Source organism: Monodelphis domestica, chromosome 1 (genome assembly GCF_027887165.1).
Source record: "Monodelphis domestica isolate mMonDom1 chromosome 1, mMonDom1.pri, whole genome shotgun sequence".
Classification (NCBI taxonomy): Eukaryota; Metazoa; Chordata; class Mammalia; order Didelphimorphia; family Didelphidae; genus Monodelphis; species Monodelphis domestica.
The window spans coordinates 110,954,449-110,978,301 of NC_077227.1; the positions used below are offsets into that span (position 1 = coordinate 110,954,449).

Genomic DNA, 23,853 nt, shown 5'->3' on the forward strand with positions numbered 1-23,853 from the left:
TACATCAGGATACAGTGATCTTACCTATTTATTCCTCCTATTTCACTTACAGCTTCTCTCTTACATTAGTTATATTGGGTTTTATCCCCACAGATAGATTGTCAGTCCCTTGAAAGCAGGGACAAAGTCTTACAAGTCTTATCAGTAACTTGGCACTCTCAGTAAATACTTGATACACTTTAGTCTATAAATCCTACCAGAGTATGAAGCACTTCTGGAATTTTGTCTTTTTTCCACTAAAATATTTCAACAACTAATCTTTTCATCTGCAAAATTTCCAGATCGTTTTCCCATTGAGTTCCTCATAACATCTTCTTTGATGCTCATGACAACCTTGTAATGTAGGTGGGATGGGATACATGATACTGCTATTCCTTTCTGGATGGAGAATTTGAGACTTAGATTAGGCAGCTGAAAAGTCCAAATTCCCATAGGTTGCCAGTCTATGGGTTAGAGTTAGAACCCTAGTCTTCTAACTCCTGGAGCCATGCTCAGTCCATCAAATTATTTCTAATGGAAGGCAGAGTAGGGTGTAGCTAGGTTCCTCAGTGGATTGATTCTAAGATGGGAAATATGTGTTTTTTTAAATGAAAGGCAGACTTCAATCCAATTGCATAGGGAGTAAGGGAAGATACCACTGACCAGAGCAACACTTAAAACAAAATAAAACAAAGACAATATGGTACCTAGCATGTGACAGAAAACTGCAATAAACAGACAGTTACAGGATCTAGAATGTGCAACAGAAGCATAAATAGGTTCCTGGTCATTGAAACTGCAAGAGCACCTAAAAGGTTTGATGATCTTTGATTTTGTCCCTACTTGACCTTGAGGTGCAAAAATAAATGCAAGAAAAAATTAATCTGCTATCTTTCAATGGCACAAATCACTCATGAACATTCAAGTATTCAATTTCAGATCTCAAACAAAAGGCAAAATCTCTATAGGTCAGGGTAGATTTTTATCTACCTTTCGTCTTCCTCCCTGGGGACCAAAGAAAAAAAGTATACCTGCAGATTTCCCAATATGCATCATGATGCCAAAGGTAGAGAAGTACAATGTTGTTAATGACCTTTTCTCATTATCTGATTTATCAGTCACATTACTTGCCCATCAAGAAGAACAGGTACAGGGAAATGGGATAATTAATTTTTCTCCAATGTCCTCAGGCTCCTGTTTCTATAATGAAAGCCATCATTGAAGTTTCAAATATATAAAGTATTGGGGAGTATATGGTTATGGCTGGCTAGCTCTGGAGCTACAAGCTTCTAGTAAAAGATGCAGAATCTAAGACAATTGGACACATTCTAATCTACTCTCTTAGCACATGGGGCTGAGAAGTTAAACTCCCACCTGGTAGCAAGGTCTCTGCACAAGGAATTAAAAGGACAACAACTTCAATGTGTTCTCAAATTTAATCTCAATTGGCCACAGGGGTCTTGCTCCAAAATAGCTTAGGAAAGCCAATTTTGCTAGAGTATTTGTTGAACAAATAAGGGATAGGAGGGTACTGGGAAATAGGGAAAAGTATTACATAATGTGATAACTAGAAGAGGCCATAGATATCATCTAGGTCAAGGCCAGCTTCTTTACTTTATAAAGGAGGAAAAGGAAAAGCAGAGATGCTAGGTAATTTGGCCATACTTATAGAGAAATTTTCAGAGGTGGAACTAGAAACCACATTTCCTGATTCACCATCTACCTTTTTAAAAAAATCAGATATTAATAATACATAATGATATACAATATAAATAATAACACATTACTAAAGAAAATAAAACTACCCAAAATCAGTCACAGGGAGATTCCTAACAAGATTGGGCACAGAGACAGAAACAAAAACTACCAGGAAAGTAGTTGTATGTAACGTATTGCATACTGTCCTATGCTGAACATTGTAGAGAGTCCAAGAAGACAAGTACCAGGCTCCTACCCTCATAGACCTGCTTAATCAGGAAGACAAAACCTAGACCCATGTAGTACATAGCCAGCTGTACAAAGCCCTGGGTGATAAGTGCTCCAAAAGGAGGATAGCTAATAAGTGGGATTAAAGTTCAGATGAAAAATCTTCTCAATATTTTACTGGTACCGAATAGACCAAATTCAGATTGTGTAACCACCAAGCACACAGACTAATTCCATCCTATCACTATCACCCGTCAGGTTCTGGTGGGAAGAAGAGGGGCAGCAGAATATAATCAAAGACTGCCTCCAGCAGGGGGGAAGCACTTGCAAATTAAAGTCTAGGGAAAACGGGTTCAATTTCTCTTTTCACTAAGTTTTCCTGGGGAAAAAATAATGAGGCCCAAACTAGGCGGTTTTAGACAGTTTTAGCAGTCAGCTCTATCACAGGAGTTAAAGTTTACAGCATAGTTTTAAAGATTCATACTGTCTGTTAGGTTTCCCTGATGAGTGGTATAAGTCAGCATGTGATGCCAAAGAAATGCAGGTCATTTTGTGTGTAGCCAGGCTGGACCATAACATGCCAGGGAGGACCAGGTCCTTCCAGGTGAGTCAGCTCCAGGACAAAGTAAAGGTAACCAGGGATTCAATTTCAGCCCTTCCAGCTTCCAGTCACCTCCATGAAGCCTTCCCTGACTATTATACCCCACTGTGATCTCTCTATCCTCTGAATTTACTTATTTGTGAACTGATTTGGAAATGTTTGTGCACAGACCTGTGTCATTTCCCATATTGCTGTCTTATGTTATTTTCTGCATTATTATTTCATGTTTTATTCATGTTGGTGTGAAGAGTGAATCCAACTTTCTTTGTCTATCAAACAGCAATGTTTAAATTAATCAATCAAAAACTAAAATACCCCTATTTAAAACTAAGTAAGGGAGTTCGAAAGTCACTTGCTACAGTGGGTGACAACTCTAGAGGCCACTGCCCTGCCCCTGGACAGTGCTAGTCAAATTCAAAGACTGCAATTGGTTCCAGTAAAGTGGAGGAAGAGACAGGAAGTGACATGGAAAAAGGACTATAAAAGGTCCTGAACTTCCTGTCCGGAGACCTTCACCTCTACTTGGGATCTTGGCTCCTGGACTGCTTCTTGGAGGACTGCTCCTGGATCTTCTCCTTTGGACTTTGGTTTTGGAGGACTTCCCCTTGGGACTTGGCCTTCAGTCTTCTCCTCTGGTGTTTGTCTTGGGTAGGTGACTAGCTGACCTTCCTTTCCTGGCTTCTGGAGAGATTGGTTCCAGAGATTCCTGCCTTGGTTTTGGAGGAGGCTATTTGGTGGAACTCTAGCTGAAAACTCCACCAGACTTGGGGAAGCCCCTATGATAGTGAGCCTCACTTCACCAGAGAAGGGCTAGCAGGCTTGTTAAAAACTGTCTCTTTAGTTACCTTTTTCCATTTTCACCCTTTCTACCTCTTTGTAAATAAAGCTACTAAAGTCATTTTTGACTTAATTTATAATATCTTTAAATCAGCAACTACAATATTACTTTAGAATTCTCATATTTAGTCAAAACCCCAAATTTATAATTCTTACATTGGTCTGTTTCTCTGAGTTATAGTTTCTGTGAGGTGAAAGCCTCAGCCTTTTTTCTGTTCCCCATAGTATCTAGTGTACATAGTGTTTCGTACAGAGTAGCGTTATTGTGAGTTTAGGAAAGGGGAATGGTTTATACACAAGATTCCAAGTCTCAATCCTTGTCAGTCATTCTTGCAACTTTTATCTTCCCTTGCTACAGTAGGTATTCAAATATTTTCTTGTTTTTAAACCTTTACCTTCCATCTTAGAATCAATACTACATTTTGGTCCCAACGCAGAAGAGCAGTAAGAGTTAAGCAATGGGGGTTCAGTGACTTGCCCAGGGACACACAGCTAGGAAGTGTTTGCATCCATATTTGAACCCATGACTTCCCATCTGTAGGCCTGACTATCAATCCACTCAACCACCTTACTGTCCCCCCTATTCAAATATTTTCTAAATCAATTAATGCTTTCCAGGAGACTCACAGTCATTTACAAATGGATTCTATATTTGCTGTGAATATATTCTAGTTCCCAAAGCAGGCCTTCTATCCTTCATAATTTTAATTTCTTTTGATGAATGTTAACCATTCTCTGTGCAAATTATGTACACAAACATACACTCACAACACATTTAGTCCAAAAATTCTTTGCAGTGCCATGTCTTCAATATCACTTGACCTCATGTTCTCAATACTACTAGGCACTCCCAGGGCAATGAACAACCTAAAATTAAACCCAATGGTTTTCCCATTATAGACCTGAAACAGCAAGGAGTATAGGCATAGCCTACTTAACATTGCTAATTATGTCCTCAAAATAATAATATTCAGTTAAATCGAATTAGAGAAGGTAATTCTCTTTTAGAATCATAGAATTTGAGTTCAAAGTGAAAGAGGGACCATACCATGAAAAATGTATTTTATAACACACTCAACAAGTGGTCATCTAGCTCTTGCCTAAAGTTTCCCTTGGACTCCGCTTCTAAGTCTAAATCTACCTCTGCATCATTTACCTATTGCTTGAAGTACTGCCCTCTGATTCTCTTACCATCCAGTTTCTCCTCTGTATATTCCAGTTTGGAAAGTGCCTTCCTGAAACAGCCTACCTGGAACAACAGTTGGAACAATGTTATACCTTTTGAAAATGGGCAGACTTCTTAAAGGTGTTACAACAAGGCTTTATGATTTTATGTTGGTGACAATATTAATGATCTTGATGGAAAATTGTATGGATATTTCATGGATTGAGCCTGAGACTGGGAGGGTAAATTAAGATTTAAGGGCAAGTGGGACAACTTGGTATCACAGTGGATAGAGTATCCAGTCAAATCTGACCTCAGACACTTCCTATATGTGTGAATTTGGGCAATTCATTTTATCCCAATTGCTTAGCCCTTGCCCTTCTGTCTTAGAATTAATACTAAGATAAAAAGTAACAACTTGAAAAAAAGGCTCAAGGCTAAGTGGCAGAACTGGGAGATGAACCTAGTATGACTTTGAGTTAGCCACTTACCCTCTAAGAGACTCAATTTCCTTATTTCTAATTAGGCATTTGGACCAGATGATCTTCAAGCTCCCTTTCAGCACCACAACTTTAAGGTTTGGTCTCTTATAAGCTATAAACTCTATAAAGGCTTACAAATGCACCAAGAATTTTGGGACATCCTGTTTGTTTGGGTTTTTATCCTTTTCTGTGTTGTCAACTCCTCTAGTACTTTAGTGAGATCCAGAAACCCCTTCTCAAAATAAAGTTTTATGTCTTATTTTTAAAAGTGAAGAAAATGTTAATTGTCAGAGATTAGTGAAAATAAAGATATAATTTTCCCCACCCAAATTCATGGATCCCCTAAAAATCTATCAATGGACCCCTTGGCAATCTCTGGACTTCAAGTAGAAAAAAAATGTATCTTTTTAAATTAATATATAAAGAGACCCAAATAAAGTTAATTCATTTCAGACAACTAAATTCAATTAAATAAGCATTTCCTGGATTTACTACATTCTGGTTACTGGGATAGGCTTATCTGGGGTAACAAGATAAAAACAAGACAATTCTTGCCCAGAAGGAATTTATATTATACAAGAAAGCCATTCATACTACATGTATGTAAATAAGTAAATACTTTTTGTAAATAAAGCAAGTACAAAATATATAAAATATAAATTCAGGGTGATTTTGTGGAAAGAGGGATAGGTAGAAAGATGAGATATAATTGGCTTATGAGATTCAGGAAAGGATTCTTGAAGATAAAGACACTTAACCTGAGCCACTAAGGAAGATGGGGATTCCAAGACCCCAGATTGAGGGAAAAGAGTATTCCAGAAAAAAGAGAGAGGCAGAATGGCAAATGCCAGTTTATTTAGAACACAGAGTGATCAATGGGAAGTGATATGTAACCATAATAGATAATTTTTTTTAAATTTTAATGGGCTTTAAATAGTAAAAAAGAGGTCACATATTTTATCCTAGAGTAAATAGGGAGCCACTGAATCTTCTTGAGTAAGGGAATTAATATATTCCAACCATCTATCTTCCCCTCCTTTTTCTAGAAATGTGGTACTTCACAGGTGGATGAGCAATTTCCATATCCCTTGAACAACCTTTTACATTTGGAATTCTAGAGATGATTTTCATTACAGTAGCAGGTGCCCCAGGGACATTTTTAAAAATTCTATTTCCTTCATAAGAATAAGCAAGGTGAATCCAATTAATTAGCAGGTAAATTCTCTCTTTCACACACCACCAACACAAGATTTTAGCAAGTGAGAGGTGGTATGGCATGGGAGAACAGTGTAAGACTCAAGAGAGACCTAAATTTGAATCACAATTCTATCCCCAATTGGCCACATCTTCATGTAGAAGTCTTTTCTGCCTCTCTATCTATAGATGAAGATTCAAGGCAATGAAAATCAGCAGATAAAAAAGGCTGCACTTGGAGTCAACAATACCTGGATTCAAGCCCTATTCCTGACACACCATTGCTAATGTATAAGCATGGACAAGTAATGTGAGTTAAATCTCTAAAATTATAGTGACAGAAAAGAACTTTTTATTATAAGATGAAAAAGATCCGATTATCTATAAGATCTACACTTTTACGAGCAATCTCCACATCAAAATCACAAGCCTAGATCTATTACATAAATAAATAGATGGATGGCTGGATGTGCAAATGAATGAATGAATAAAAGTTATTTTATTGGGCTTAGAGCATCTTATAGCATTACAGAAAAGCAGTCTTTTGTTATTATTTCCATTGTAACAAAAGGAGTTTCCAGGTACTTTACAAAGATCTTTTCCTCTGATGTTTCAAAAAAAAGAGGACATTCTCCACCTCCTCCACCTCCTCCACCTACAATCAGATTCTCAACTGCAGAGCTTTGAGCACAGATCTTTTATATTGATAACAATGATCAGCCTTTGATTTACACTTGTACAACACTCTTTAATAGAACACTTCTTACAGACAATTTTCATTGATGTGGCCTGGCTTATTTCCCCAAATAATCCAAGGTAGAAAGAGTAAAGACTGGCATCATCTTTCTATAGATGAACCAAAAGAGACCCACAAAGCAAAATGACTTCACCAGAAAAAACAACAGCTGGTTAGTGGCAGAGTCCGGGCAAGAATTCAGATATCCTGACACTTTGTCCATTGTGTGATTCTACAATTTACCACACCACACTGCCTCTTGTAACTATTTCCAATGCAAAATGAAATTTCTCCAAGAGAAGTTAATGACTAATTTCCATGATTGCAAAAATTCTGGGAAGTTTTGAAATGATTCTTCAATTGATGATTCCCAGAGGATTGTACCCTATATTGATATTTTTCCTATCTTATTTCTGAGGTCCCTGTGTTATGATGTTATTTCAGCTCTTTGGTTTCCCATGGAGGTTCCAGGATTACAAAAGTACATATATGCGACTTTCTCTGTCTGAAATTCACTAATCAACCTCCCTATACAAATGGTCATCATTCAAGACTTGGCTCAAGGTCTTCACTTGTCTTCTCTCTTCTCTGTCTGGGCTTATTTTATGGTGATCTCAGTCTACTCTGGATACCTGTGATGCAGAAACACCATGCCACAGAGTTATAATCTACAGTTGTTCTCTGACTGACACATGCTAGTTTTACATCTTACTAACTAGACTGAGTTCACTGACACCAATGACCATGTCCTTTGACTTTTTTCCCCCTGGGCCTCTCTGACCAGAGGATTGGGTGATATAGTGGTATTCAATTAATACTTAATAGTATAATTGCTCATGAACAGGCTGAGCCAATATAATAAAAATGACAGTCCTACCCAAATTAAAATACCTATTCAGTGCTATACCAAACTACCCAAAAATTATCTTCTAAAACTAGAAAAAATAAAAACAAATTCACCTGTAAGAACAAAAGGTCAAAAATATTAAGAGAATTAATGGCAAATATATAAAGGAAGAAGACTTTAGCTATACCAGATCTCACACCATATTATAAAGTAGTCATCATCATATAATCTGGTTCTGGCTAAGAAATAGGGTAGTGGACCAATGAAGAAGGTTAGGAAAATGACATAGAAGTTAATGATCATAGTAAGTTTGTGTTCAGTAGACCCAAAGTCCTAAGCTTTGGGGGGAAAGAACTCACTACTTGACAAAAAATGATGGGAAACCTTGAAAACAATAAGGCAGAAACTAGCCACAAGACCAATATTTTACAACATACACCAAGATAAACTTAGAAATAAAGGAGGATGCCACAAACAAATTAGGGGAATATGGAAAAGCTTACCTTTCAGAAATACTTATGGATAGGACAGGAATTTATGACCAAACAAGACATAGAGAACATTACAAAAATGGAATGAATAATTTTATTTACATTAAATTAAAAGGTCTCTGTACAAATAAAGCAAATGCACCAAGATTAGAAGGGAAACAATAAATTGGGGAGAAAATTAATAGCAAGTATCTCTGACAAAGAGATATTTCTCAAATATATAGAGAACTGAGACAGATTTATAAGACAAAGCATTCTCCAATTGATAAATAATCAAAGGAAATGAACAGGCAGTTCTCCAATGAAGAAATTAAAATTACATATATATATATATATATATATATTCATTTGAGGAAATGCTCTAGATCACTATTGGCTAAAGAATACAAATTTTTAAAACTCTGAGACACCACCTTTATACCTCACAGATTGGCCAATACATAAGGAAAATGATAACCATTGGAGATAATGTGGGAAAATTGAGACACTAATGCACTGTAGGTGGAACTATGAACATGCCCAAAGAGTAATCCTTTGTCCCAGCAATAACACTACTGGTTCTGAATTCCAAAGAGATAAGAGATAAGGGGAAAGGACTTACTTTTACAAAAATATTCTTAGCAGCTCTTTTTGTAGTGGCAGAAAATTGGAAACTGAGGGGTGTCTAGTAATTGGGGAATGGTAGAAAAATTGTAGTATATTTTTGTAACAGAAACCTATTGTGCCACAGACAGGATAAGTTCAGAAGAACCTGGACTTTTATGATCTGATGCAAAGTAAAGTAAGCAGAACAGTAAATGCAGTAACAGAAATAGTGTTTGATGGTCAATTGGGAAGGGCTAAATTATTATCAGCAAAAAAATAGTTCTAAGTTAACCCCAAGGAACTCAAGATGAAAATTAAAAGAAAATAAAAACTATTAACCATAGTAAAAGAAGGAACTGTTGGATTCTGATTGCAGATTGAAACATGTCATCCTTCACTTTACTTCCTTCATGAGTTTTTTTATTGTATATTTGATATGTGTCATAAGTCACAACATGGGGAATATGGAAATATGTATTTCATGAAAGTAACTGATATAATATCAGATTATTTATTGTCTCAGAGAGGTGGAAAGGGAAGGAGCAAATTTGAATCACAGAATGTCAAAAAAAAACAATTGTCAAGAATGTTTCTTACATTTAATTGAAAAAAATGAAATTTAACTTAAAATACTTAATGATAGTTTAAGTGATTTAAATGAAAACACCCATTCTAGATTTAAACCCATTTAAGTAGTATCTGATTGTGTTGCTACAAATAACAGATTACACAGAGAATTAGAATGACTCTGCCTTTATCCCCACCCTGTGCTTTAGCTCAGTACATAAGAATAGCATACATGAAAAAGATACCCAACAATCACATCAAACCCTTTGTCTAAAGCATATAGTCTTAGAAAAATTTTCAGAGCTCAGAGAGACTAAGAAATTTATTTATGGTCATAGGTTTAGTTTCAGAGGCTAGATCAGAATTCCTCTCTCCTGACTCCAAGTCCAGTACTCTGAACAACATAAGATCTAACCAAGAAACTTCCAAGTGGAAACCAGGTAGACATATAATTGGAAAACATTTAATAAAATAAATAAATATATAATAGATACTGTTAATCTGTGGTTTTCTAAATCATTGAGCCCACAGGGATATATTTCTATTTGAGTTTGATCCCGCTTCTCTGAAGTATTCTCTCAAGGGGGAACCCCTTCTTTTAAAAGATTTCTCAGTACAACTACTTTTCCTCTCTTCATATCTTCCATATTCCATTTTCCATGGTTTCACAAAATAAGTATTTATTAAATATCTAGTCTGTAGTAAGGCACCATGTATGTAGTCCCTGCTATCTAGGAGCTAAATGAGGTACAAGAGAAAACAACAGATGGATTAAATTCATGAGTAAAATGATTAGTCCTGAATCTAGGCATCTTAACTCAGACAAATGCAAATCAACTGAAGAATGAATGTCTACTATTATTAAGGCTCTGACCTACACCCTGAAAGGATATACAATGAGAACTAAGAGATCAGACCTGCTTTCATGGAGCATATAGTCTAGAAGAGGAAATAAAATTACACAAATAATTGCAATACAAAGAAAAATGTTATGAGTGTCAAGAGTAACCTAAATAATATAATAAACCCAAAGATGAAGCTCTTGAAACAAGAGCTCACCACTTGACAAAAATTGGTTGAGAAATCTAGAAAGAACTTTGAAAAAAAGGTATAGGGAGGCAACTTCCGGAAAGCAACGTGGTCCGACCCTTCCATTCCAGTTCCAGTGAGGCATATTCAGTTTAACCCAGGGAAAGCTCATAGAACCATCTGCTCAGGACTAAAGCCTCTGAACACCAGACAGAGATAAGAAAAGCTAATCCTCCACATTCAGAGATGGCAAATTCCACAGAAGCACAGAAGCCCCAAAATACCAAGAAAAATAAGAAGAAAGGGGCGACTTTGGACACATTCTATGGAGCCAAAATACAAAATACAGAGCAGATAGAAGATAATATACAAGAAAATGCTCCCAAACCTTCCAAAGGAAATGGAAACTCTCCACAAACCTATGAAGAATTTGAATCAGAAATGACCAAAAAGATGTAAGCCTTCTGGGAGGAAAAGTTGGAAATAATGCAAAAGAAATTCATGCATCTACAAAACCGGTATGATGAAACTGAAAAGGAAAACCAGGCTTTAAAGGCCAGAATCAGGCAGCTGGAAGACAACGATCGTGTAAAAGAGCAAGAATTAATAAAGCAAAGCCAAAATACCAAGAAATTAGAAGAGAACATAAAATATCTCACCGACAAGGTGATAGATCTGGAAAATAGAGGGAGAAGGGATAATTTAAGAATAATTGGACTCCCAGAAAAGCCAGAAATAAACACCAAACTGGACATGGTGATACAAGATATAATCAAAGAAAATTGCCCAGAGATTCTAGAACAAGGGGGCAATACAGCCACTGACAGAGCTCACAGAACACCTTCTACACTAAACCCCCAAAAGACAACTCCCAGGAATGTAATTGCCAAATTCCAAAGCTATCAAACAAAAGAAAAAATCCTACAGGAAGCCAGAAAAAGACAATTTAGATATAAAGGAATGCCAATCAGGGTCACACAAGACCTTGCAAGTTCCACTCTGAATGATCGTAAGGCATGGAACATGATCTTCAGAAAGGCAAGAGAGCTGGGTCTCCAACCAAGAATCAGCTACCCAGCAAAACTGACTATATACTTCCAAGGGAAAGTATGGGCATTCAACAAAATAGAGGACTTCCAACTTTTTGCAAAGAAAAGACCAGAGCTCTGTGGAAAGTTTGATACCGAAAATCAAAGAGCAAGGAATACCTGAAAAGCTCAGCCGATTTTGCCTGCAGCCTGCAGCCCTGATTGTCCTCACCTGGTACCTGGTCCCGGCCTTGCCCACCCCCGCAGCCACTCCTGCTCCTGGCCTCTCACCAGCCTGCTGCCTGCCTGTTTCTGCGCCCCAGACCCACGAGCTCGACACCAGCCCGCTCATCACCCAGATCCTTGGAGCAGATTCACTCATCACTCAGGACTCATTGCGACCAGCTGGTAACAGTATTGGCCATGTGGGCAGAGGGGAGAGATGAGAGGGAAAGGAGAATGGGCAATTTTCCCTTAGGCTAAGCCTCTACATGGATGGGGGTATTGGCCACAGGGGTATCAGAGCAGGGGAAAGAGAGAAAAGAGAGACTAGAGAGAAGAAACAGATCTTTTCAAACAGAAACCTAAAAAGCAATGGGCTGTTTAAAAGGATACCTTTTGACTGTTCTGGTAATAGCATTAACTTCACCTTTGTGTCAGGGAGAAGATTCAACTAACTTTGAAGGGGAAAATGGGTGGCCCATCGAACTGGGAACCAGGCCCAGAGACGGAAGGTCTCTAGTTAAAATCTGGCCTCAGATGCTTCCCAGCTATGGGGCCCTAGACGGGTCCCTTGAACCCCATTGCCTAGCTCTTACTACTCTACCTTCGGACAATAGACATTTAAATGGATAATTAAAAACAAACAAACAAACAAAAACCTACCCAAGGAACTTTAAAGACTAAAGGCTATATTTTGAGGCATTTCAGACTCCAATGGTTTATAAAAATCTCTGTATTTCTATTGCATTTTTTGTTAAGGTTTAACTTTGTGATTTTAAGTTCAGATATTACTGGATTCAATATTATTCTGCTTGAACTGAAGGTTGATTGAATTTATTTTGAATGTACTTAGTTTTGAAATTCTGTTGTTTTTCCCCTATAACTGTGTTGAACAAATATTATTGTGAATAAGCCCATATATGAAAAAATAGCCTTTTTCTATTTTGCTGAGGATAGATGGACTTCAGAACTGGTTATAATTGTATTAACAACTTTGGAAATTTTAATGTGCTAAATACCTCAAATGATTTGATTTTAAGGGTTTTTTAAATATGATTTTTGGAATTTTTTTTTTTACAATCTGGTTATTTTTGCCAATTGTAGCTGAAGTGAAATACATTTTATAAACCCCAATCTTCCCACATTTCTAAATATGTGAATGGAAGTTGGCAGTTAATCTCAGGGCATTTGTATCCCTATAAGCCTCTGAAAAAGGAGCACCCCTTTATTTATACTCTTCAGCTCACTACTTTACTTGCACCAGAATGCTATATAGATCTCTTGATTATGTTTTTAACCCAAGATGAGTTTTACTTTGTTTTAAAAAAATATGTTTAAATACCAAGGTTGAAAGATTGCTGTGTTTGTAAAAATTGTGACAAATGTCCATCAATTCATAGGCTTTTAAATGTCATACAACTTATGTGAAATATGAAAAAAAGGGTATAGGTCAACATTTCATATCATATACCAAGATAGAGTCAAAACAGATGTATGGTTTAGACATGAAGGATGATATCAAAAGCAAATTAGGGGAGCACAAAAATTTTTAGCTGTTAGATCTATGTATAAGGGAGTAATTTGTGAGCAAAAAAGATATATAGAAGATGATGGGAAGTAAAATGGATGATTTTGATTACATAAATTAAAAAAAGGATTTGGACAAACAAAACCAATGCAGTCAAAACTGGAAAGAAAGTTTATAAGATGTTTCTGTGCTAAAGGTTTCATTTCTCAAATATATATGGAGCTGATCTAAATTCATAAAATTCTCAAATTCATAAAAGGTAAAAGGATATGAACAGGTGATTTTCAGAAGATGAAATTAAAGCTGTCAATAGTCAAATAAAAACTGTAAATTACTACTGATTAGAAAATGTAAATTAAAACAACTTTGAGGTACCATCTAACATCAGATTCACTAACATTACATAAAAGGAAAATGATAAATACCGGAGGGGATGAAGAAAAATTGGTACATTAGTGCACTGCTGTTGAAGCTGTGAACTGGTTGGATGATTCTGGAGAATGATTTGCAATTTTGGGCACAGGGTTATAAAACTATACATATCTTTTTAAATTTTATTTTATGCTTTTTGTCATGCAAAACATACTTCCATATTAGTCCTTGTTGTTAGAGCAAAGTCATATATAACCAAAACCCAAAATAAAATCATAAACAGACTGATGTGAAAGATGACTCCAACAGTTCTTTCCCTTGAAGTAGATATTATTCCCTATCATAAGTCCCTCAGGATTGTCCCAGATCATTGCATTGCTGAAAGTAACTAAGTTTTCACAGATAATCATCATCCAATATTGCTGTTATTGAGTATAATATTCTCTCAGTTCTGCTTATTTCATTCTATATCAGTTCCTGCAGATCTTTCCAGCTTTTTTCTGAAATAATTTTATCATTTCCTAAAGCACAATAGTATTCCATCAACAACATGTACCACAATTTTGTATATATCCTTTGACTAAACAAGACTGTTTCTATCCCAAAGAGAATAATGAAAAAGGAAAAAGACCTATTCATTAAAAAAATTTTTTTTGTAGCAGCTCTTTTTTGGTAGCAAAGAATTGGAAACCGAGATGACCATTATAAAGGAAATAGCTAAGCAATCTGCATTGTATTATTATGATGGAATATTATTATGCTATAAGAATTGACAAACAGAATACTTTCACAAAAACCTAGGAAGAATTATGTGAACTGATGCACAGGAGAACACTGTATTCAGTAAGAGCAATATTATAAGGATAATCAGCTGTGAAAGACTTGACTACTATCAGTGCAATGATCCAAGAAAATCCCAAAGGATCATCGACCTCTAGAGAGAGGGTTAATGAACTTTGAATATCAAGACTGAAGAATATTTTTTCTTTTTGTTTCTTACTTCTGTTTTTTTAACATGACAAATATGGAAATGTTTTGCTTTAGTTTGCATACATAATTGATATATTACTTGCTTTTTCAATGGGTGAGGGAGGGGTGGAAAGAAGGAAAAGAATTTGGAATTTCCATTAAAAAATTAATGTTAAAAATAAACATATTTTTAAAAGAGATAGGCAGAGGCAAATGCTATCATGATACAGAAAGTGAGAAGGATCACTTTCAGTTGAGGGAAGAGGAAATAAGAGTTAAAGGATCCTGGAGGCAGTGGCATTTGAACTGGACCATGAAAGACAGGGAGGATGTCAACTGACAGATATGTGGGGGGTAAGGAGAGAGAAGAATGTGTTTCACTCTGAACTAGAGTTCTAACAAGCTTTGGAATACCAGAACAGCAGGCAGAGAGCTGAGCCCAGGTACCCTGCTGGGAATGCTGCTGTTTTCAGATGGTTTGCTTATCAGGCAGCCTTTACTGAGGTTCTTCCCCAAATGTGTGCTATGAGGTGCTACAGACACACGTAGTCTGTCCTAGGTGAGTTGACCTCAGAAGCCTGCTCCCCTTGTCTCATCCATCCAATCCTGCTAAAGTTTCTTATAACCAGAATAATGGAAATAATCAAATCTCAGACTTTTAAGTCAAATCAACAAGCTTCAGGGCACCAAGCTGATTAGCGCCTCCAAATAGGTTGGATGATTTCTCACCCACATACAGAATTGCTTAAATGGCTAGGTTAGGCTTATAAGAGAAGGTTTTCATCTTCTTGAGGGGATCCCTAGCCAGTGGGGCTATCAACATAAACAATGTGGGGCGGCTAAGAGGTAATGATATGGACTGTAAACTGAAGGGAATGGCTTTAGAGCCAAGAGGAGAAACACCCCAGAAAATTAGTCTCATTAAGTTACAATAGCAGCTCCTTAAAAAAAAAAAAGGCGGATCCTTTAGTTTGACTGGCCAGCTCTGACTATCCTTCTGGTTATTTTCCTATCTTCTTGTTGTTATTCAAATATTTCAATCATGTCCAACTCTTTGTTACTCTAGTTGAGGTTTCCTTGAAAAGAGTACTGGAATGGGCTGTCATTTTCTTCTCCAGCTCGTTTGACAAAGGAGAACATTGAGGCAAACAGGATTAGGTGACTTGCTCAGGGTCTTCCTAACTTCAACACTTCATTTTGCCAACTACCTGCCCCTTTTCCCCAACTTTGTCTCTCTTAAAGTATCAGGTTTTGCTAGCACCTAGGAGATTTAGAAGAATGTATTTCAGACTTTAAAGATCAACACCAAAAAGAGTCCTCCCAAAGTATATACAAGCAATCAAAGCCTGGTTGAAATATGTAATGACTGGTGAAAAGGAAATTGCTTATTTGTATATTTAAGTTTAGGTTTGTTAGAAAATCAGTCATTCAGAAGAGGGGTTAGAGACTTAATTCTGTTTGGTCCCAGTGGTTAGAATTTACACAAAGAACTAGATATTAGCTAAACATAAAGAAAAGCATCCTGGAAATTCCAAATTTTCAACAACAGAATAGTTAGTCTTAAAAGTAAGTGTAATCCTCAACAAGAGAGGTATTTTAAATAAAAGACAGCTATTTATCACCAGTGTTGTATGGGGAATTTCCATACTACATGAAAGGTCACTAAAAGGTCTCTCAGATCAAATTCAGCTATTAAATGCTATGATGATGATGATGATGATGATGATGATGATGATGATGATGATGATAACAAGTTTGTATTTATTAAATGACCATCATCTGCTAGGCATTATGCTAAGAATTAAGGAGCCAAAGAAAGGCAAAAAAGAAACAAACTAACCAATCACTGCCTTCAAGGAGCTCACAATCTAATTAGAGAGAGAACATACAATTATTTTCTTTTTTCCCAGATGACATGTTGCTACAATTTTTAATCATTGTTTTCTGACATTTTCAATCATTTTCTCTCCTTCCCTTCCATCCTCCCCACTCCCCAAGATAGCAGGCAATATGATATAGGTTGTACATATGTTATCATACAATATATACTTCCATGTTCATTATGTTGTGATAAATTATTTTAAACAAGAAATATCTGGGGTAATTTGGCAGGAATCTCAGAGGAAAGGCATTAGCTTTGATGAGGCCCAAGAAAGGCTCTTTTGAAATAATTTGAAATTTTTGTTTTCCTTTCAAAATTCTCTCTCCCCTCCACCTTGCACTTAAGATATAAGGACAAATATAAAATAATTTCCATGAAATATACATTCTACTGATAAAGAATTACAAATTCTAACATATGGACTATGTTTAAGAATTACAATTCACTGAGGCTCAGTTTTTTTTTTAATTTTTAAAATGGAAATTACACTACTTGTACTATTTACCTCACAGGGATGCTATGATAAAAGTACTTTGTTAATAGTGAAGAGGTAAAGAAGCATGATAGATAGTGAGGTAGGTGGGCTCAAATCCCACTCTTAATGTTCACTATATAACCTTCACTGGGAGTCTTGATACCTCAGAAAACTCTCAAAGGTTTACTCTCAAATTTCTGTTGATCTCTGTCAATGGAGAGAGATTATGAACTTGGAATTTAATGCTATCTCAGAGTCTATCTAGTCCAATCCCTTTACAGGTGAAGAAACTGAGACTTAAGAGTGGTTAAGTGCTTTACCTAAGATCTCACAGGTAGTAGGTGACAAAAGGTTTCTGACTCCAAACTTGGTGGTCAATCCATTGTATCATGAACCTAGTTAACACCAAGTGTTAACACCAGAAAACCATGGTTTCTTGATGCACTGATATACAACTAGTGACAAGTCCTTCCTAGGAGGGCTCAGAAACTCTAGTAGTCAGGAATTAAGTGGAAGGAGGAGAAGAGAAATAAAAGTGATTCATTTAGTGATTATTTATTGAAAATCTTTTTAGAAGGTATAGTGCTACGTTCTTAAGAAAATTTCTTCAAGGAGCTCTTAGCCTACTTGGGAAGTTACATATATAGGTGAAACAATTAGAGTAATAAGAAACAAGATATAATTAAGTGCCAAATTATGTGGTATGGTTTTTTGACTATTGCAAGGAGTCAAAGAACAGAGTTGTGGGTTGGTGTATTTAGAAAAGACTTTGTGAAGGTATTGGTTCTTGGGCTGGGTCAGGAAGAATTGATAACATTTGGACGAAGATCTTGAACCAAGGTTTGGGAATGATCATGATATGTTTGTGAGGCAATAAATAGATTAAACTTGGTATGAAGTGAAGTGTTTTTGAAAGTACTAAGAAAACAAGGTTAGAATAAGATGATGATGATAGAGGTCTATGAATATCAGGCTAAGGAATTCAGACTTTGTCTGACCAGTCTGACCTTGACTTCTCACCTCTATTTAAGAAGTAAATTAAATTGAGACACTGAGGAAAACATATCCTTTCATTCCCTACCCTTTTCACTACAGAATAAGAAACTAGCAAAGATAGAGCCTTGCCTTCCCTTAACAAAGAGGTTGTTGCTTCACACCATTACAGCAGTCTTGAGTAAGAAATGTACAAGGAAACATACTGCCAAGCATCCCTCAGCTCCCCTTCTAGCAATGCCAGTCTGTGTAAGAATCATTATTAAGCACTGGAGAGAGCCAAAAGAGGGATAAATTAGCCAGAATGGAATCAATAACTAGTCAAGAGCAGAATACATCTCATTGGTGGCAGAGTAGGAACAAGTACATTTCTGAATGAATTCATTCCATGGTTGATCTAGTGACTCCACAGACTAAGATTTTGGCAAGTTACTTGAACTCTAAGTCTCAGTTTCCTCATCTGTGAAATGAAAGTGTTGGTAAAAATGACTGATAAGGTGCCCTTCCACTCTGAATCCTATGAATCTATAAACTGCAGGAAAATCTGCTATCTGTCAAAAATGAGAGAATGTTGAAAGGTTTCATCCTGGCTCTCTTCATATAATGAATACACAACACATCTAAGAGCTTCTAGCATGGAAAGTATATTATTCACTGAGAGCCAGAAGACCTTGGTTCTAACCCTAACAGGAAAGGGGAAACTAAAGAAGAAAAGAGGATAGTGAGGGGGCACCACAGATAAATTTCACTGCCCTACTTTTGCTGAGAACCATCACTATATGAAATAGAATATTCATATTCATTTAAAAAAGTCATCAATTTCTCAAAAGTAGTTTTCTCCTTAAATAAACACTATTTGGAGACTGCTTAGAGATCTTCAGGTATATCAATTCCTAAGGGTTTGGGGTTTTAGTTTGTTTTTAGAGGACCTAACCACAGCCATACCAATGCTAGATTACTCAACAGTCCTAATTGTTCTTTCTACCAGAGGTAAATGGAAAGTTGGTTGGTCTCCCCATCAATTCCATTATTCTCTTCCATTGTTTAGGTGGGAAGTACATTGCAGCAGGGAGGGAAATTGCTATTCCCAGAAGATGCCCCCAAATCCATCTGGTACATGTCATCTAGCCTCAGATATGTCACACACATGCTTTGCCTAAAGCCACTAATGCATAAACAGAAAATTACCCCTGTAAAAGAATCAGGCTCATTCCAAGCAGTAATAACAGACACAAAAAATCTCATTAAGCTAAGGTAGTAGATGGTCTCTGCTTAAAGAGAAGGGAAAAGTATTCATATACACCCACAAATATAGACACACTATCTAAAGCATCTACATAAATACATGCATGTACATATATACTCTTCTTCCTCAAACAATTTTCTTAGGAGTTATAGAACTGAATCCTATTTATTCCCAGGGGGTGAACATACACACAAAGGATTTATGAGCGCTGTTGCTTATTTATAATCCAGGAACTTTCCTTGCACCATATGGTTAGAAAGTTTACAGAAAGACAAAGGGAGATAAAATCGCCTGCTTAATTCAGTTGCCCTCACAAATGGCAAAGCAAAAGGCCTTCCCATATTCTTCTTCTAAGTCATATAATATTACTTGGGAGCAGAAGGAAACTAGGGAAGGAGTAGGAGAAGAACACTGGAACTAAACTGCTCTATTACATGGGTTGCCCAGAGATATGGTCTCCATAGTCTCCTTGTCTTCACCAGTTTTCTTAACTTCTTTCTGTTGATTTCTGGTAGTATATTAAGCATGTTTCAAATTTAAGGCCTGCTTTCCCTCTTATTTTTGTTCAGGTATTTCAGTGGTTTTCAAACTCTTTGTGATTCCATGTTTTTTATAAAGATACTAGATTGGTTTGCCATTTCTATCTCTAGCTCATTTTACTATGGGGAAACTGAGGCAAACAAGATTAAATTACTTGCCCAGAGTCACACAGTTAGTAAAATGTCTAAGGCAAGATTTGAATTCAGGTCTTCCTGACACCAGGCTAAACACTCTTTCCCCTGTACCACCTAGCTGCCCCCTTAAAAGAGATATTAAAATCTTCAATGAAGAATATAAAAACATAATTATAACTACTGTTTATATGGCACTCTACAAAGTGATTTCCTTATCACCATCTTATGAAGTATGTGGTAGAAGTATTTCTTTTCCCTTTGCACAACTGTAAAAACTGAGTCTTCTTGGGGAGATTAAGTGATTTGATTTACCTACAATCATATGCTTACCAAGCAGCCCTGCCCAGATTCAAACCCAGGTTGTGTGATTCCCAGTCTAGTATTCATTTGACTTTATCAGTCCTTTCATTCATTTAATCACTTACTCATTCAAGAAATATATTATTCATTCATCCATCCAGTAAGAATTCCACCTCGAACTTCCAACAAATAAGATCTAAGTTCACTGAAGTCACAATGAATCTGGGTATATATGAATGTGAATATAACCTTGCTCTTGAGGTAATGAGAAAAGTGAAAAAGAGAAGTGATTCCAGAGTCAGGTGAAGAACTAAGTTCAAATCCTACTGCTGATAAAGTACTACCTGGATGTCCCTGGGCAAGTCATTAATATATTTGGACCTCAGTTTATTCATCTGTAAAATAAAACCCCTCCCAACTCTAAATCTAGAATCCTTTCCCCTTCTCTCTCCTAAGTCATAAAAGTCTTAGTCTAATCTTTCATCATTTTCTACAAAAGGGAAGGAAACTATTTTTGACACAGATTTCTCAAAATCTGGATCAGGGATGATCAAATCAGAACAGAAAGAAGAGAATAACTGAAAAGGAAGAAGTCAGCTGTTAGGAAAGAGGAAAAACATTGAGGACAAAGGAAATGAAGTTCAATCTTAGCTTCTTCATGAGACCTGACCATGTCAGTTTCCAAAGATCTCTCCCAAGTATGGATTCCTAAAGCACTTTGAATGAGCAAGTGAAAATTGTTTATTAAAAGCTTTATGACAAGCCCTGAGCTAAATACAGGGGATAGAAAGAGAATAAATGAGTCACCTTTCTCAAAGAAGTCATATTCTAGCTGAGAGAGACAACACAGATAAAAGAATTCTACTGAAAGGTGAATGAAAAGTCCTTGAAGTCTTTAAAGTTCAGTATAGAGATGGATAATAAGATCCAGGGGTCCTTAGGATGCATTGGCCAAACAAATACTAGTATTTAGGAATAAGCAAACTATAATTACAGAAAAAAAAAACGGCAATGGAGGACCTTGGGATGCAGTGGTAGTCAGTCCATCAGATGACAATCATTTATTTTAAGCACTTTCTGACCAAATGGACATGAGATAATAAATGAAGGTGATTTATCAAAAGCAAAGCAATTATTTCATCATCATTGTATGGTTCAAGAATGGAGGCAGTGGCAAATCCTAGTGGTCTTCCATCTTACTTGAAGGGCTGTAGTTGCTAACTCTGCTAACCCAAGTGATTTGAGTAACCAGGTTGATATTTGAACCTGGTTGCCCTATGGTGCATAGACACCCATGATGAGGGAACAGAGAAAGAAAAAAGACGATAGAAAGAAGATCCTAGTAGAAGCTCTTCTCTCACTGTCCCCATGGGTACAATTTAAACCATGAAGTTTGGGTGACCTGGAGATTAGGGAAAAGTATCTTCAATGATTATAGCTCTTCCTGTCTATCCCATAGAGTCTGGACAGCCCTGGGGTGGAAAGGGATGAGGAGGTGGGACACAGAAGGGCATTTGCCTGCTGAAAATATCTATTCCTGTGCACTCACCCCATACAAACCTTCTCTACATCACCTTCATTGACACATGCCTTGTGTTGTCTATTACATACATGCACAGATTATCCACTAACTTTTTCTGTGCATCTCTCATATCTCCCTATTTAAACCATGAGATTTTTATTCAACTTTGGAGCCCCAATTAACTCTAGCACATAGGAGGCAAACACTAAATATTTGAGGCTTAAAAATGAATAAATGAGGGCTGATGAGAAAAGCATGGCTATATGCCTTTTTCTTCTGCTTCCTTAGGAATATGGAGTCTATAATACTGAACTATTCTGCCCACTGACTGCATGTGAAATAACAGAAGACCAATGGTTTTCAACAGAAGGGAGATTACACACACAGGCATAATGGGGGGTGGGGTGAGAATTGGGAGTCCATGAGAAATATCAGGAGACATGAGATAATGAAAAAATGGTGATTTATCAAGAGAAAAGCAAAAATTACTAAACAATGAAATATTCCATCATCATGATGCATTTCCACAATAGAAACAGAAACAAGTACAGGGAAGAAGCATGCATTCTCCCCAGGAGAAAATCTAAGACTATTATCACAATGATGAAGGAAGATCTTAGAAGAATGAAAGATTGACCAAACAATGAAATACACTTGAGGTCTGTCTGAGCAAAGAATAAATTAAAAGGTCTATGTCTTCTAGAATTTAATCTCTTGTCCTTGATTCATATGCTGTTCAATTCACATGCTAATATGAGACATCTCCTGTATTGCAAAGGATTGAAGCCATAATTCTACATAAATGTGTGTGTGTGTGTGTGTGTGTGTGTGTGTGTGTGTACACATGGTGTGCTTGTGTGTGTATTCATTGGAAGAATCGACTCAAAGATACTTGTCAGAGGACTGGGCATGCTGCTCAGACCAGGAATAAGCAATAATTCAAGACAGGTTGATTTTTTTTCCTAAAACATCTCAGCTTCAAATCAGACACAAGTACCAGGAATAGCCTTCAGATGCCACTATTCTCATCTCTGAAGTCCTGCAGCATCAACATGACTAATGTTAAATTGTGACAAGTTATGGCCCATTCTGGGATCCTTCACAAACCATATGGCCAAGCAATATCACAGCAACTTTAAGAAAGTCATCAAAAAATGGACTGCCAAAGAGCCGCTTCACCAAGAGGTTTGCTTGGCCAATTGGGGAAGGATGTAAGGCTTGGGATCAGAAGAACTAGTTGTGAATCTTCTTATTGCTATGTCAAATTATTTCTTTCAAATTTGAGTGGTCTTGAGGAGGTCACTCAGCAGTTGAACTAAAACGATCTCTAAGATTTCTTCAAGCCTTAGATAACTTCTTCAAGTTGTAGCATTCCCTGACTGACACTGAACCAAAACTTATCCAAAATAGGGAGGCTCTAACAGGACACATTCAGTTTATCTATTCCTGGGTACTTTTGTCTGATTAAAGAAAAACATTTTAGAAAGAAAAAAGGACCATGGCTTCCTCAGTTAGCACTTGGGGTATATTCAACTTATCCATTAGAAGTGCATGGGAAGAAATATTGTCCAATTTGTATTTCCTATTGTAAATATCTATAGGTCTAAGACTCAGCAGGTATAGCAAATAGGCCCAATTCTGGGGACTAGGCTACCTGAGTCTCTTGTTCCAATCTTAGCCAAGCCATTTGGTTCTAGGTGGTAGCTAGGGATTTATGGATTTGATTTCCACTTGCAATTTTCGTTTTTTATTCTCAGTGTCAGGGGAATAAAAGGCAGAGTAAAAACATTTAGAAGAGGTTAACTGTTACAATCTTGCGAGCCTCTTAAAAGTGGGCAAGAGCAGGGCAGCTTTTACAATGCTCAGTAAAAGAAATCTATGATGTCTCAATGCTGCACACCTGGGGAAATGGGCCCAGGGAACTGGGGCGATATCCCAGCTGGCTGCCCATATGAAAACCAACACTTACCAGACACTCATAGAAGTGTGGTTGTTGGAAGGACATTTATTCTATACTGCTCTTCTGCTCATGGTCACCTCTAAAAGGTCCCTTGACCAAGAATCAAAACCACAATTACTTCGCCTTTACATAAAATGCCTTGGTCTGAAAAGACAAAGGATGGAAGAAGAAATATGGTTTGTGATAGAATCATAGCATTTACAACCATAAGAGTCTTTAGATGTATTCTAGACAATGAGTCAA

General features: G+C 36.8%; 1 protein-coding gene and 1 long non-coding RNA gene across 5 annotated transcripts in view; one reads left to right on the top strand and one right to left on the bottom strand.

Moving 5' to 3' along the window:
* SORCS3 (sortilin related VPS10 domain containing receptor 3) overlaps positions 1-23,853 on the bottom strand; it is a 724,209-nt gene that overhangs the window by 451,958 nt on the left and 248,398 nt on the right. The window lies entirely within an intron of this gene.
* Positions 1-23,853, top strand: part of LOC103096979 (uncharacterized) — a 73,264-nt gene that overhangs the window by 18,664 nt on the left and 30,747 nt on the right. For all 3 annotated transcript variants that reach the window (XR_008913317.1, XR_008913325.1, XR_008913326.1), the window contains exon 2: positions 6,374-6,494. This is a non-coding gene — a long non-coding RNA (uncharacterized LOC103096979). The remainder of the gene's footprint in view (positions 1-6,373; positions 6,495-23,853) is intronic.